Source organism: Grammomys surdaster, unplaced genomic scaffold (genome assembly GCF_004785775.1).
Source record: "Grammomys surdaster isolate TR1022 unplaced genomic scaffold, NIH_TR_1.0 171, whole genome shotgun sequence".
NCBI lineage: Eukaryota > Metazoa > Chordata > Mammalia > Rodentia > Muridae > Grammomys > Grammomys surdaster.
In genome coordinates, this window is record NW_021604619.1 from 2,033,807 (window position 1) to 2,048,090 (window position 14,284).

Sequence of the window (14,284 nt, forward strand, 5' to 3'; positions counted from 1 at the left end):
GGCCAACCCACTCCCGAGAGCGCTGGACCAGCTCCACCGGGACGCGCCCCCGTCCCCGGTCCCCGGGAGTGGCCAGGGGTCAGCTGCTGCCCCGCCCCCTGTGGCCGGGATCCGCCCCCTTAGGGCTCTTCCCAGCCAAGCGGGAAGCCTGATCCCGCCCAGGTCAGAGAGTGGAAGGAGGTGTCTCCATCAGCAGGCGGGTCCTGCCCACACCCCCGCCCCCCACCGGCTGGTCCAAGAGGAAGACAAATTAGCCGCAGCAGAAGACAAAAGCTAATCGTGACAGTGCACCCTCTAAACAGGAAAGCCAAGCTTCGGGAACAGTACTTAAGGCCACCTAAAGTCCCTGCGGGCTATAAAATAAAAGTCAGAGCTCTCTGTCCTCTCATCCCAAGAGCAAACTTCTCTCAAAACAAAGGAGCCAGAAGAATTAGACCAACACATTTATTTTATCAGTGATTAGTCCACTTTTGTGCCCTAGGCAGAAAAATCTCGGAATTTATACAACGAATAGGCTAGTTCTAATTGGAGTGCTGAAGACTATGGTTCTAAGGTCCAGAGGCGACCATACTGTAAGAACTCTTCAAGGCAAAATAACAACCAAAGAATCGGAAAACGGCAGAGCGTGAAACAAACCCCATGAAACAGTGGCCTTCTGCCTGCACATGAGTCTTTACAGGACTTTTTCTGCTGTGGGATATTGCCGGGATCATGGATTAGTTTTATTGGATGCATAATAATGTCCTCAGAACTAGTAATTAAAAAATAAATTACACATCCAGGTAGATGAGTATTGTTTAGGGAAGACTCTGCTAGCAGATGTCTCTCCATAGATAAATCTACGGTTGCTGCTTTCCAGACATTACAGTAGGGTGTGCCTCTGCCAGTATTTTCTGGCTTTGGACAGGTCACGTAGCTCCTTGAGACCCTAGTAGTTTCCTCCTCTTCACAATGAACGCAGGTTTTTCTCTCTGGAGTGGCATCTGGCTTTACCTTCAATGACTTTATGACGAATAGAGGCTCAAAAACTAATGATGGACCCACAATACACACAAGAAGAACACTCTGGTCAGGATATTCATAAAAAATGATGATATTAGGATGAAGTCCTTCTTGTCAGACCCAAACAAAATTAGAACCCGACAGTATTATTGGGGGAGGAGTGGTCATACCTGTCTGAGGTAAGTAGTTTCTTGGCTCATTAGATCTGTGTTTGTTTTAATAGACCAGCTTGCTTTGCGCACCTCTTCCACCGCGGGGTTGGAGGGGCGAGTGTGCGGGGGTGGGGTGGGGGGGGTTGCCGGTAGGATTATCTGTAACATGAAAACTGCAGCAGTCCATACAAATGCTCACGCAGAATGTTTCCCTGGCTATCCTAACCTACTATACAAGTGAACCCATCTCAACTCCTTCTTCTTCCTCCAAAATCCCCAAAGTCTTGATATTCAAGACGCTTACGTAAATTTATCTTTTTAAATTTAGAATCTTATCCTCCCTCAAACCCTCTTGACTATATCTGCAGTTTATTTTTTGTCTCCTCTCTCCCTATACTCTGCTCTTTCCAAACAAATGTCACTGTGGAGAACCTCTGACTCTGATTTATGTTGACAATGACTTGGTGAGAAAAACAAACAAACAAACAAACAAACAAACAAACAAGCAAACAGTTATGGCGCAGCTGTAGAATAATCAGTCTGACACTCTTAAAAATCTAGGGATTCCGTTTGTCTTCCATCGGTACTAGACTAGAATATACCGCAAAGTGAACATTTAACTAGTCCAAAGTCGGAAGTCTAGTGGTGATGAGCCCAGGTGCTCTACCTGTTTCCCAGGAGTATTGTAGACTAGGTCCATTGCACTGTCGTTGCTTTCCTGTGAGAGTTGATTTCCTCTGCTCCCAGAATGCCTTAGTTGCATGGAGTCCTTTGTCTAGGGTCGAGGCCCCATGGGACTTCCCCCTTTTTGTATTAGCATGTCTGTTGGTGCCATCCCTGTCCAGGGCATGCTCACGAGTCTTCCTGGGTGTAGCTTCCCTGACAAGTCTAGAAGAGGAAGTCGCACAGCAGACTCCGGGTCCTCTGGCTCTTACAGACTTTCCCTACCTCGTCCACTATACGCAAAAATAGTTTTTCAAAAAACGTAGTCCATGAACTTGATTTAAAAAAAAAAAAGATAAAAGGGAATAGGAGGGCATGGGAAGGGCCGGAGGGAGGAAAAGAGAGAGCAGAGATAACATAACTATATTTTAATTTCAAAAAAATTAAAAAAGAGAAAAATAGAGTTTTAACCCTCACTCTTGAGTTGGTTCTAACCTAACTACCTTAAAAATAGTAATCTTTAAAATTACTTAAAAATTTTATTATTCTAAGATTTTCAAAGTTAAGCCAACGGGAACTTTGCATTTTCTAGAATATTATTTTGGGTTATTCCCTCTGATAGCTCTGGGCTGACATGTAAATTCAACTCCCATGATACTGCTTCCCCGAAAAGGCTACTGGATGTGGACTCTGGCCAGGACTGCCAACTAATCTCTGCCTCTCAGTATCTCCTGTTAAATGTGAATTACTTCGTGTTGACTCCATTCACTAGATGAATTTCATTCAGTAAGATTCATTGATCCTACTTGGAACACAATAAGCACTGCTCAAATTCCTGAGTCGTGAAATTTGATAAAATGACTATTGTTTTAGGTCACTAAATTCTGAAGTACTCTGTTATACAGTGGGGAGCAGGCATGCAAGCCTACATATATTTACATATATAAACGTAAGTAACTGCTACAGTTACGCTGTTACACTTTCCTATACCTTTTGGCATTTTTATTAGTTTTTTATAGGGTTATAGATCATCTGCCAAGGTGTAAAATGTGTTTATTGGTGAGTGTAATTTTAGATGACATATTTTCAAAGTATAGTATAGAAAAACTCTTAAAGTAAGTTTAGAGCAACAATTTGCCTACATTGTATCCAACATATGTTTTTAATAGTTAATTCTGAATATCTCTTAGGTCCTGTAATAAAAGAATTACCCTTAATGAATACTTATGTTTAAAAAACTTCCTACCAAAAAAAACAAACAACAACAACAAAACAAACAAACAAAAACCTTCCTACCTTTGAGAGCATATGACGTTCTTGAATTAACAGTTAAGTGTTTTTCTAGAAATTCATCCTTTTGCAGGATATGGTAGCATACTCCCATCCTAATAAGGGTTACTACTGCTGCAATGAAACACCATGACCAAAAACGCAACTCAGGGAGGAAAGGGTTCACTTCATCTTACAAATGTCAGGTCATGCTCTACCTCTTAGGGAAGTCAGAACAGGAATGGAAACACAGCAGGAACCTAGAGGCAGGGAGGAATGCTGCTTACTCGCTTGCATCCTGTGGCTTGCTCAGCCAGCTAATAGCAGCAGGGCCATCAGCCCAGGAGTGGTCCCAGCTACAGTGTGAAGGGCCCTCCCATATCAATCACTAATTAAGAAAATGCCCTTGGCTTGCCTACAGCCAGATCTTATTGAGGGATTTAAATTGAGGTTCTTTTCCTCTTGGATGACTTTCGCTTGTATCTAGTTGACCTAAAACTAGCCAGCACAGAAGCTCCTGTAGTGCTGGTTACTCAGAAGACTAATGTGGGAGGGTTAATTTAGCCCTCAAGTTCAAAATCAACCCAAGAAACATAGGGGGAAATTGGCTGAAAACAAAACAAATTTCATCACTTAACTCATTACCAGGAATCACCTTAAGTGAATGTTAGTTTTAGACATTATTCATCTAAAACATCTTTCAAGAATATCAAATTGAGCACTGTCATGGTTCGAGTGGGTTTGGTCTCCATTGACTGGTGTTTGAAAGCCTGGCCCACTATTAAGAGGTGTGTCCTTGTTGGAGTAGGTGTGGCCTCGTTGGAGGAAGTGAGTCAGTGTGGGGGTGGCTCCACTAAGAGAGGAAGCCAGACTTCTCGCTGACTTAGGATCAAGGTGTTCAGGCTCCTTCTACTGCACAGTGCCTGCTTGGATGCTTCCATGCTTACCACCGTGATGATAATGAACTGAAACCTCTCGAAATCCAAACTAAGACCAGCACTACTGTAATTTGTATGTGGAATAAAGAGGAAAGTACTATCAGAAGGAAAAATGAAACATGGTTTCTGCCTCCCTGCATCCAGATTCTTCCCGGATTCACACAGGCACTATCGCCCCTCCCCAGTGTAATTCTGCTTTCAGTTTTGTTTGGGAAGCATTGAAAGGTCTTAAAGAGTAATGGACACTTCAGAAACTAAACCTTTTGGGTAGATTCCCAAGCACACCTGGCATAACTTGATTTTTTGTGGTGAATTGTTTTAAGAATATTAACGAAGGAGGTCTGTTGTTGAATATGTCCTTTGAGAATCTTCCAAATAAAATCAGAGGTCAGCCAAGGCCCAGTTTACTTTAATCTGGGATGTTAACCCTGCAGCAGCAGCAGCACATAGAATCCAAGAGGCAGGAAGAAAAAAAAAAGATGCCTCAAAGAAACAGTTAGTGGTATACCAGTCCCTTTCATTCACCACAGTAGAAGTCTCTACTGATACTTGCAGGGCCACTGTACTGTTGAGAAGAAGATGCTCTTTGCCCTATGGGACCGGAATCCCTGCCCGAGGACTACAGGACATACCTTCACCAAGGTCACAAGGTGTATAACCTCTCCTGGAGTCTTTGACCAAACCAGGGCTCACTGGACATTTTCTTTGATCTCTCATTTCCAAATAAGAAATTTGTGAATGTGTTTTAGTTTGTGAAGATAAAACTCCCAGGGTGTTTTGTGTATACTAGCTCTCCTGCATGGGCCAAATCACTATCAGTACCACGATGCCTCCTTCAGAATCTGCTCACTGCTGACACTGCACTCGGAAAGGCGATTTCATCCCTCCTGTTATTTCTTTGTAGGATTTCATTTGTAGCGTATTTTCTATCCATTAACTCTTTTTCTTTAATATTATTACCACTGTCCCCAGTCTTCAAGCAGATGTAAAAATAGCATATACCTTGTTTCAACCTAAATCGCTTTATATAACAAAGACATTTCTGTATTTTTAATCATTAATAGAAGATGACAAATATTTTGCTATCCAGTCTTGGTAAATTAAATTAAATTTTCCCACTGGCAGTCAAACTGCTGCCAAGATTCTGATCCATCCCTGGGGGACTTTAAATATTACCACATACAATCTATCAAAATGACAAAATATGATAACTGTGTGATTCTGGTTTGTTTTCATTGGTTCCCAACAATTAATTTGTTTAACCAGCATTCACCAGGGAGGGATGGCTATTGTGCAAGCCAGGGTACAGACTTCCAGTTTTAGGGAACATTAGGAAAGACAGCAGTTTAATAAACCCGATAATAGCCGTGCAAATTTAGGTACAATATAGACAAGACAAGATGACAGGGGTGTGGTGTTAGGCGGGTTCTCTGAGGGAGGTGACATGCACGTGAAAACATGAAGGCTTGAAGGAGAAAGAACAAGGAGAAATGAGAAGAGAGTTTCTGACCAAGATGCTGGTGTGGACGAAGACAGCAAAAGTGAGACTGGTTCCAGCGTAGACAAACTTGAGTGGGCCAGAGCTGGCCAGAACAGCTGCATTCTGAGCAACCAGCTTAAAGATGTTTGTTTCCCTTCCTTCGAAAACTACCAGCTACTCACTTTCATCAAGAACAACCTTATTTTTATTGCTTCTGTAAGGCGTGCATTGTTTATTACTCTGTGATGAAGTACTACTGAGGAGAGGGGACCCTCCAGTAGCAAGTTGTTTGAGACACTTGCAGTGCAGACAGATGCGGCAGAGCCTTAGCTTAACTGTGTGTAGTGGATGGAATCCAAGAAACACTGATTCTAACACACATCTTGTTTCCCTTAAATATGAAAAACTATATATCTGAAAAAAATTCCACAATGAGGTAGTTGACTAAGAGGGAAAACGTAGCACTGCTAAAATACAGGTTTTATTTCTAAGAACTGTTTTCCAATTCAAAGGCTAAGTCTACGGTCACAGTAGGTACTGAGTATTTTCATAGCTCAAAGTCCTTTGTGCCTACTAACCACACCAAAGTTCTTACTAAGGTCGAGGTTAAAGGTGTATAGCTTGTATGCGTTGCATTAGGGCATCATAAGTTACTGGACATACTGAGAATAAAATTAAGCAAAATTAAGTAAAATTAACTAATATAGAACCAGGTAAGAAACCATCATTTGCATAACTAAACAAAGGAAGTCAGCCTGTGAACTAAAAGCAGACCAGTCTTCAGAGTTAAAAATAACACTTGTTCAAAACTATAGTTTATAGTTCTCATTTGCATAATTCAGCTGCATATTGTTATTTTAAAATAAACGCCATAAATCTTATGAAACAAGAATGCTTGATTTCAAGGTTGATTTCGTGAATCAAGAGGATATGTAACATAATCTTTTTGAAAATTATTCCACTATTTTTTTCTTACATAATTCTTGGTCCTTTAAATTCTTCTAATTACTTAAAAGCATTGCAGTAACTGAACCAAACACACACACACACACACACACACACACACACACACACGTAAACACATCCTGGAATTTTCCCCAAATCCAAAAGACATTTGCTATAAAAATCAACAGCTATGTATAGGGATAATCTTTTGTGCACTGTGTCAAAGCATCACCTGTCAATAAAAAGCTGAATAGCAAGGCAGGAGAGAAGGTGGGACTTCCCAGAGGAGATAGGATCTCTTGGAAAGAGCCAGGTGCTTGAGGATTCTCTACTGACTGGAAGAGGAAGTCAGGCATGTGAAACTGAGGAAAGGTAACTTGCCATGTGGCAGACATAGACTAGTATAAACAGGTTAACTGAGTTACAGAGTTATGAACTAGTTGGAGAACAAGCCTAGTTTAAGGCCTAGGCATTAATTCATGAATAAATAAGCCTCTGTGTCATTATTTGGGAACTGGGACAGACATAGAGAAGCATAAATGGTTAGAGCCAAGGAACATGTGTTTTGTGTGGGTGTGCTCCAGGCTTCCTGAGACTTCCTGCCCTGCTCCTAGTCTTTTGAAATGATCGTAAAGAAATGTGTTTCCTCCAGGCAACTCTGAGTACAGGTACTGTTATGAGAACACTTCAGAAGCAATAGTTCTGCTGTCTTGGAGTCTTGAGACCCAGCTCTGGGATTCAGTGAGGCCAAAGGACAAGCATAAATGACTTTATCTGGGACTTGCTGGCAGCTTTAGCACATTCACATTTCTGTCTAAAGGACAGCCCAAACAGCTTAAGATTAAACTGACCCAAACTCTTGCCTGGCCTTCACTGAGACAGGGACGTAAAAGTAACTCTGCAGAAGTGGCCAGCCACTGCATCAGAACAGAACTGAGGGGTGGGAACAGGAGAGGCAAGAAGTATAACTCATCCTTGGATAACAATGTGTTTGTTTGTTTGTTTGTTTGTTTGTTTAGGGATTTGGTACTGAATGTTTACCTTCCTAATACTGCATACCTGAGCTCTGTCCCAGCTCAAAACTGTTTCCCCCGAGGCTAAACTCTCTGTGCCCCATTTTCAAGCAAGCTCTAATGTCCTCACTTCCTGACATTCATTATCTTGCCACGCTAACTGGGAGGTCTGTATGATCAATAAAGCACGGTGGGACCCTGACAGATGACATATGAGACAGGTTTCTAAAAGCATCGTGGATTCCATCCTGGTGTCCTGAACTGCTCACTCTAAGGGAAATTAGATACCCTGCGTTGGGGACATTCAGGCAAGCCTATGGAGCGGGATAGAGGCCCCCAGGCCATAGAGATGTAGTTTCCTTGGAAATCAATTCTCTAACCCAAGGCAAACCTTCAGATTCCATCACTTGAGGTGACACCTCACCATCTTCATCCTTATACAGGGCTCATCAGCACTTCAAGAGAAAAGTGACAGAAAGAACTGGAGTCAGCACAGAACACAGCAAGACCAAGTTCTCAGCACAAAGGGAGAGGGGCAAGGGATATGTGCTCCGGAGGGACAAATAATTGCCTCTGGATAGAGAGGAAGCAGATGTGGCCCTCCTCTGCAAATAGCAGTTCATATAAAGGCAAAAGGGGAAACCCTGTGTTAGGATAAGGTATTTAATTTTAACTGTGCATGTCAATTAAGTAAGCCAATGGGGGCTTTTGATTGCTGGACATCAATACTTTGATATCTGGAAATTGGATGTCAGCCTTAGAAGGAAGAAGTGGGCAAATAAGGGAATAGACCTTGGTGGCTAACTTTTAGGCACATTAATCTATGGTTTAGCAAGGGAGAGAAAGGAAGAAGGCCAAGGCCTGCCAGCACCATGTTGCCTGGTAGGGCCTGCTAGAGCCCCTTCAATGGTCAGCTTAGCCCTTCCTCAATTTGTAAGCAGCAGGAAATTGGAAAGAGAATATAAGAGATCACTCTCTGAAGCTGCTGTGTTTGAGGAGTAATTTGGTGCAAAGTCAGCTGAGTAACAGGGACATCACAGAGTCAATGTCACCGTCGATTATCGGTCACACTTCTACTGATCACCTGTGACAGGAACTGCATCCCCTGTTCCCACTTACCATCCTCACATCTGTTGGAACATCCATGAGCAAACGCAGACAAAAAAAAAATATGATTCTTTGGGAAAATATTGTTGAAGCAGAAGAACAAGGGGGTGCTTTTCTTTATTGATGAGAAAAGGTCATTGACTCTCGCAGTAAAACTGTACTTCATATTTCCTAGGAAGTTGCCATTGTGCTCTGTGACAAATGCTGACTTAAAACACTAAGAACAGGATAGATTTCTGCCCGCAAGATCACTGTGGACAGTTAAGGAGATAACACGGTGGAGGGAAGTTAAAATGAGGTTGTCAGATCTGGCATACTGTGAACGTAGACCAGTTTCTGTAGAATGGTAAAAATAGATATTAAAGTGGAATAGAAAGAGGGCAGGGAGGCTGTTGGTGTAGAACACACACAGATTTTCAAGAATGTTAGTGGTGGAGAGAAAAGAAAAAGGTCAAGCGCTTGCTTCCTCTGCCTTCTATCTGCTGGTTTCATCTCTGGCAGCCTGCTTCCCATTCCCTCCGGCCTACATCCAGGCAGTATAGCAAAACCAAAACTGACTGGTGGCAGGGTCGGGGTTCCAGTAGACCCCAAAGAGTGAACATTTCCTGAAAACCATTGCTCTAGGAGCCTCATCACAGCTATAGAAGTAGGGATTGCTTTTTGACATTAAAATGAGTTTTATAAGAGAATGGAATGGCTGCCACAAATGTCATAGCTGCTTATAGACAGAGGTGTGATACATCAATGTAGAAAACGGATTGCCAGCAACTGGGATGGTTTTAATGCCTCTTAGGCATCAGCCTATGTAAGCATGGAAGAGTTTCTTGAAAGCACAGCTGGCTTCTACTGATCACTGGATGGCACTCGCCAAGGCACGCTCAATGACATCAGCTGCACAGGCTCAGAGCCTTCAAGAACCAGTATGTGGAGTTTGCCTGACCTGAGAGTACTCAATCATCTTACCAGTCCGTTAGGGAGCTCTTAAGAAACCAGTCCATGAAACCACATTCCACTTCGTAATTTACAACGAGAGCCCTGACAAGCCTGCTACCCACCAGGGTCTACCCCACTCAACTTGGTGAGCATGGAATCAGAACAGGGGGCACAAACTAGGGGATTTACTTCTTCAAAGTCTTCAGCTCTCCGAAACCACGACCTTCTTTTGTAAAGGTTGGGGAGAACCACGATGTACCTTCTGCCCCTGGGCAAATGTTCTGATACACCACACATACAACATACTTTGAACTTTAGCTTTTCTACCCACCAGTGACTTGACTGCTAGAATCGATTGCCCAGACGGGATTATCCTAATCAGCTAGAAGCTGTATGTCACGGGCTCCAGTCAAGCAGAGTGGCAGGAAGGAAGATCCATTGCTGGAGATTCCCTGCTCCACCTCCTGCATTATTATGGGATGTTACTGAGTAGTTAGAAGGAAGAGAGAGCACAGGGGTGTTGTCAAAACTGAAACTGTGTTAGAAACTCTGAAACCAGGCTTTGTTTCAACTTCTGCTTTCAATCTGAATCCATTCAATGATGAACCAAAACTTGGTATTCAGAGAAACCTGAATTCTCTGGTTTTGGGATGTATAATATGGTTGTTCCAAGTACCGGTTCTAATAAACATTAACAAACGACAATGGAATTTGTATTTTCCTCCCCAGAGCTACTTATAATGGGTGACATATTATAGTCATGTTTTCAAAGCTTTCTAATAAATATGAGGAAACAACATAGCTTAGCTTAGCAGTAGACTCACAAGACTGGTATCTATTACATCCAGGAACACATTCCCTAGCCAGCACTTGCAGTGTTTCCATTCTAAGATGAGGGCTTAGCTTTGCAGGTGTGTCCTCCCTCACCTACCACACTAACCCATTGCTTCTCAACCTTCCTCATGCTGAGACCCTTTAACACAGTTCTTCATGTCATGGTGACCCTCAACTATTCTGTTACTACTTCATAACTGTAATTTTCTTACTGTTAGGAATCATAATATAAATATCCAATATTCAGGATGTTTGCTATACAACCCCAGGGGGCCATGCCTCACAGGTTGAAATCCATTGCCCTAACATATCAATGATTTCAATAGAGACTTCACCAGGAAAATATACATACACAATCAAAGGGCAAGTCAAGCAAGAACATAAAAAGATGCTTCAAGCCACTACCATCTGAGGAAATGAAAATCACACCTATATTGATATAGCAGTATATATCTGTGAAAACCCACAGACAAACCCACAGGCAGTGTCAAGTGCTTACATTGCTAGGGAGACCTAAAATGGTTAGTACATTCTTAAATCTAGGTATAGGCTCATAAAGCCAGCATCTATTACTTTACCAAACCTTGCTGGGTGAATAGTGTTACTACAAAGAAGCTCACTGAGTGCTAATCGCTGCCAGCCTTTCAATTCACTGAATAATCCATTTGAGAACAAACTTGTCTCTGTTTTTATTTTATATTGTATCAAAAATGGAGGTTCACAGACCTCAACAACAGCACGATTACTGATTTTACAGTATTGCATCTTTGGCTTCTTCTTTTTTCTTTTCTTTCTTTCTTTCTTTCTTTCTTTCTTTCTTTCTTTCTTTTCAATTGTAACATGTGAAAGGGGTGATTTTGTTTTGCATTTCAAAAGCACAACAAAATTTAATACTTCCTTAAGAGACAATGACAGAAGCTTTGCGTTGGACCATTTCTGAAGAAGGCTAAAAATATAGATGATAAATTGTAAGAGAAAGTAGAGACTTCTGGTGTAAAGCACACACCCATTTTTCAATAATATTAGTGTGAAGAATTTTTTTTAAAAAAGCCAAGAACTTGCTTCTCTTCCTCGCCTCCTACCAGCTGGTTTCATCGCCCTTGGATTAATTCTGCCCTTCCCTGGAGTTGGTATGAAGCACAAGATGTAACAGATCTGGCTCAGTCTGATCATAGATATGCTAGTTACACTGGCAGTCTGATCATAGATATGCTAGTTACACTGGCCAAATAAAATCAATGTATTGTTTTTATTTGAGAGTAAATATGAAATTACCCTGTCATTTTCTCTTTCTTCTCAGAAATTGCATAAATTCTAAGTTGTGGCCAGCCTTTACATTTGTGAATAATTTTCCTTCATTTTTTTTTGGTATTCATATGAAAAAAGAAAAAAAAATCTTAATTGTAGCAATCTAAATAAAAGAATTTTCAATAAAGTATTTTCCAGGTTCTATTTTAATAAGTAAAAATGTCACTTCTAGCTGTTTAGAGTAGTGACCAATCAGTCTACGGTTTGTGTACTGCAAATACAGAGGGAAGTTTCGCAATGAGTATTTGCTCATGATTGACATGAAGTTGTAACATGAAACGTTCTTGGGTACAAAACAACCCCGAATTAATTCAGTTGAAAAAGTTGATCTGAATATATTAACAGTTCTTGCAAAAACATTCCTATCCCAGACTACTTAGCCATTGTTGGAGAGATGTAAATGCTCTGTCTGTTACTTTGGGTCGGACAGAGGCAGAAACAGAATACCCGGTTTGCAAGGTTCTGTAGTTTCTTACCAGGGAAGTCCTTCAGGCCCTTGTCTTGGCACCCGTTACTCTTTTACACTGTCAATTTATGCTTTATTAGTGATTGTACCCTCGGATGAGATACAGACAGAGGGAGATAGTGTGACCGTCATCAGACCAAGTTTTAAAAGCAATTCACTTGGCCAGAAACTCCTATCACTACTATGCTATTTTTACTTTCTGCTTACCCCCAAGTTACAAATGACAGGCACTCTGTGTGCTTCCTCTTCATTACACATTTCCTTCAGTGCTGTCTGAATTCCACTGCTCTACCCCTCTCTTGAAACTGCTCAAAATCACTGAATAAGCTTCAGAATTTCTATAACATGTCATTCTTCTTGCTAAATATACCGCTTCGGTGACTGGATTCGCCTTTGTGCCCGATGCATCCGATGCCCACCACTTTCAGAAACCCATGCAGTCAGCTCCTTATTTCCCCAATCCCCCAACTCCCTTGAAGGGTTCTTCAATTATTGCTGTATCAGCTTGAAAATATCAAATCTCTTACATGATGGCTGTCATTTGGTACCTTCACCTTTAGCCTCCAAGGAGGTTCTACTAGTAACAAGAACATCTGGAGATGGATCTTGTTATTTTCATACTTCAGAAATTGAACTATATTCAGTACTTTCTCTAGTAAATCAAATACAGGTTTTTAAAGTGAAAATTAGAGCTGTAACTCTTCTGAGACAATACACAGCATCTGTTTTTTTGGTGGTGGTGGTGGTGGTGGTGGTGGTGGTGGTGGTGGTGGTATGGTGGTGTAGTGTGGTGGTGTGCATGTGTACATGTGTGTGTGCATGTACACATGTGCATGTGTGTGCTTACATGCATGTATACTAAAGACCCTTCACCTGCACAGCTTCATTAGAACTTTGCCATGGATACACACTGCCAATTGGGAGAGTCACATTGAACATAGCATCTGTCATCACTGAATGCTTTCTAACATGATACCCATAGGCCACTTATTAAGTATGTTTGTTTACATTTTCTGACTTTAAGACTACCTTTTCCTACACATTTCCTCTCCAACATCCCTGCCATCTAAGAGTCTCAGAATTACTTATTTTTTTAAAATGTATATTGGCTATCAGGTAAAATGCTAGGAGCTGAGATCTAAGAAGCCTGGACCATAATTTGGTCCAGCAGGCTAGCCTAGGCTGAACCATGATCTTTCTCCCTTCTAGAGTCATAAACACCCTCAGCCTCCTTATCATTCTCTTAGTTTTTGCCTTTAATATCTTGCAATTGCCCTAAATGAGTACTTATTTCTTCCTTATAGAGAAAAACCTTCAGCACTGGGTTTCATTCTAGGTAGTAGTACTTCTCCTATGTCCTTTACATATCCACTGTGAATGGCTGCACACTACTTTATAGCTTTGACATACAAAATTCAGTATCTCACTTCCTGGCCTTTCCTGGTAGTACTTCCACGGTCTCTCATATGGTTAAGCCCACTTGCCCCCTTCTCACCTTCATCAGATAACACCATCAGCTCATTCTTTGATAAATATCAATGTAAAATAGTTTCTTATTTTCTACCCAACGCTTGCACTGTTTCCATCTTAAGCTGGGAGCTTGGCTTTGCTGGCATGCTTTTATCACTCACTCTGACCTGTCAACGCCTGGAAACGGCAAGCGCTTGCATTGCTAGGGAAAATCCTAAAGTGGTTAATACATCCTGGAGCCAGTGGTTAGTTTATTAGGAAGTTAGGCACGCACTTTACCAGTGTCTCCACAGTTCTAGTTCACCTTTTTATGCTGGAGATATGAAATGTCCCTCTCCAAAACTTTGTGTACTAAAAGCTTGGGTCTCAGCTGGTCTCTTGACAGGCAAATGGATCATGAGGGTGCTAATTGCATTCATGGAGACCCTGAAACTTTTCCGGCTTTAAAATTCATTCTCTTGGGTATTTGGTAATGGTATGAAAAGCTGACAACCAGAAACCTAGAGAAATAAAATCGTAATAAAGGTTAGTGAGCACGGCAGCTTCATTCGTACTTCCCAATTCTCAAGGTCCACCAATAGAAGAGACTAAGAAGATGAAGATGATGTGTTTACAAAAAGATAAAGTGAGGAGGAATAGGTTTTGGTGGATGTGTGGTAAGGTGTGGGGGAAGAGGGTACCACTGCGGGCCCATGCTGAGGCAT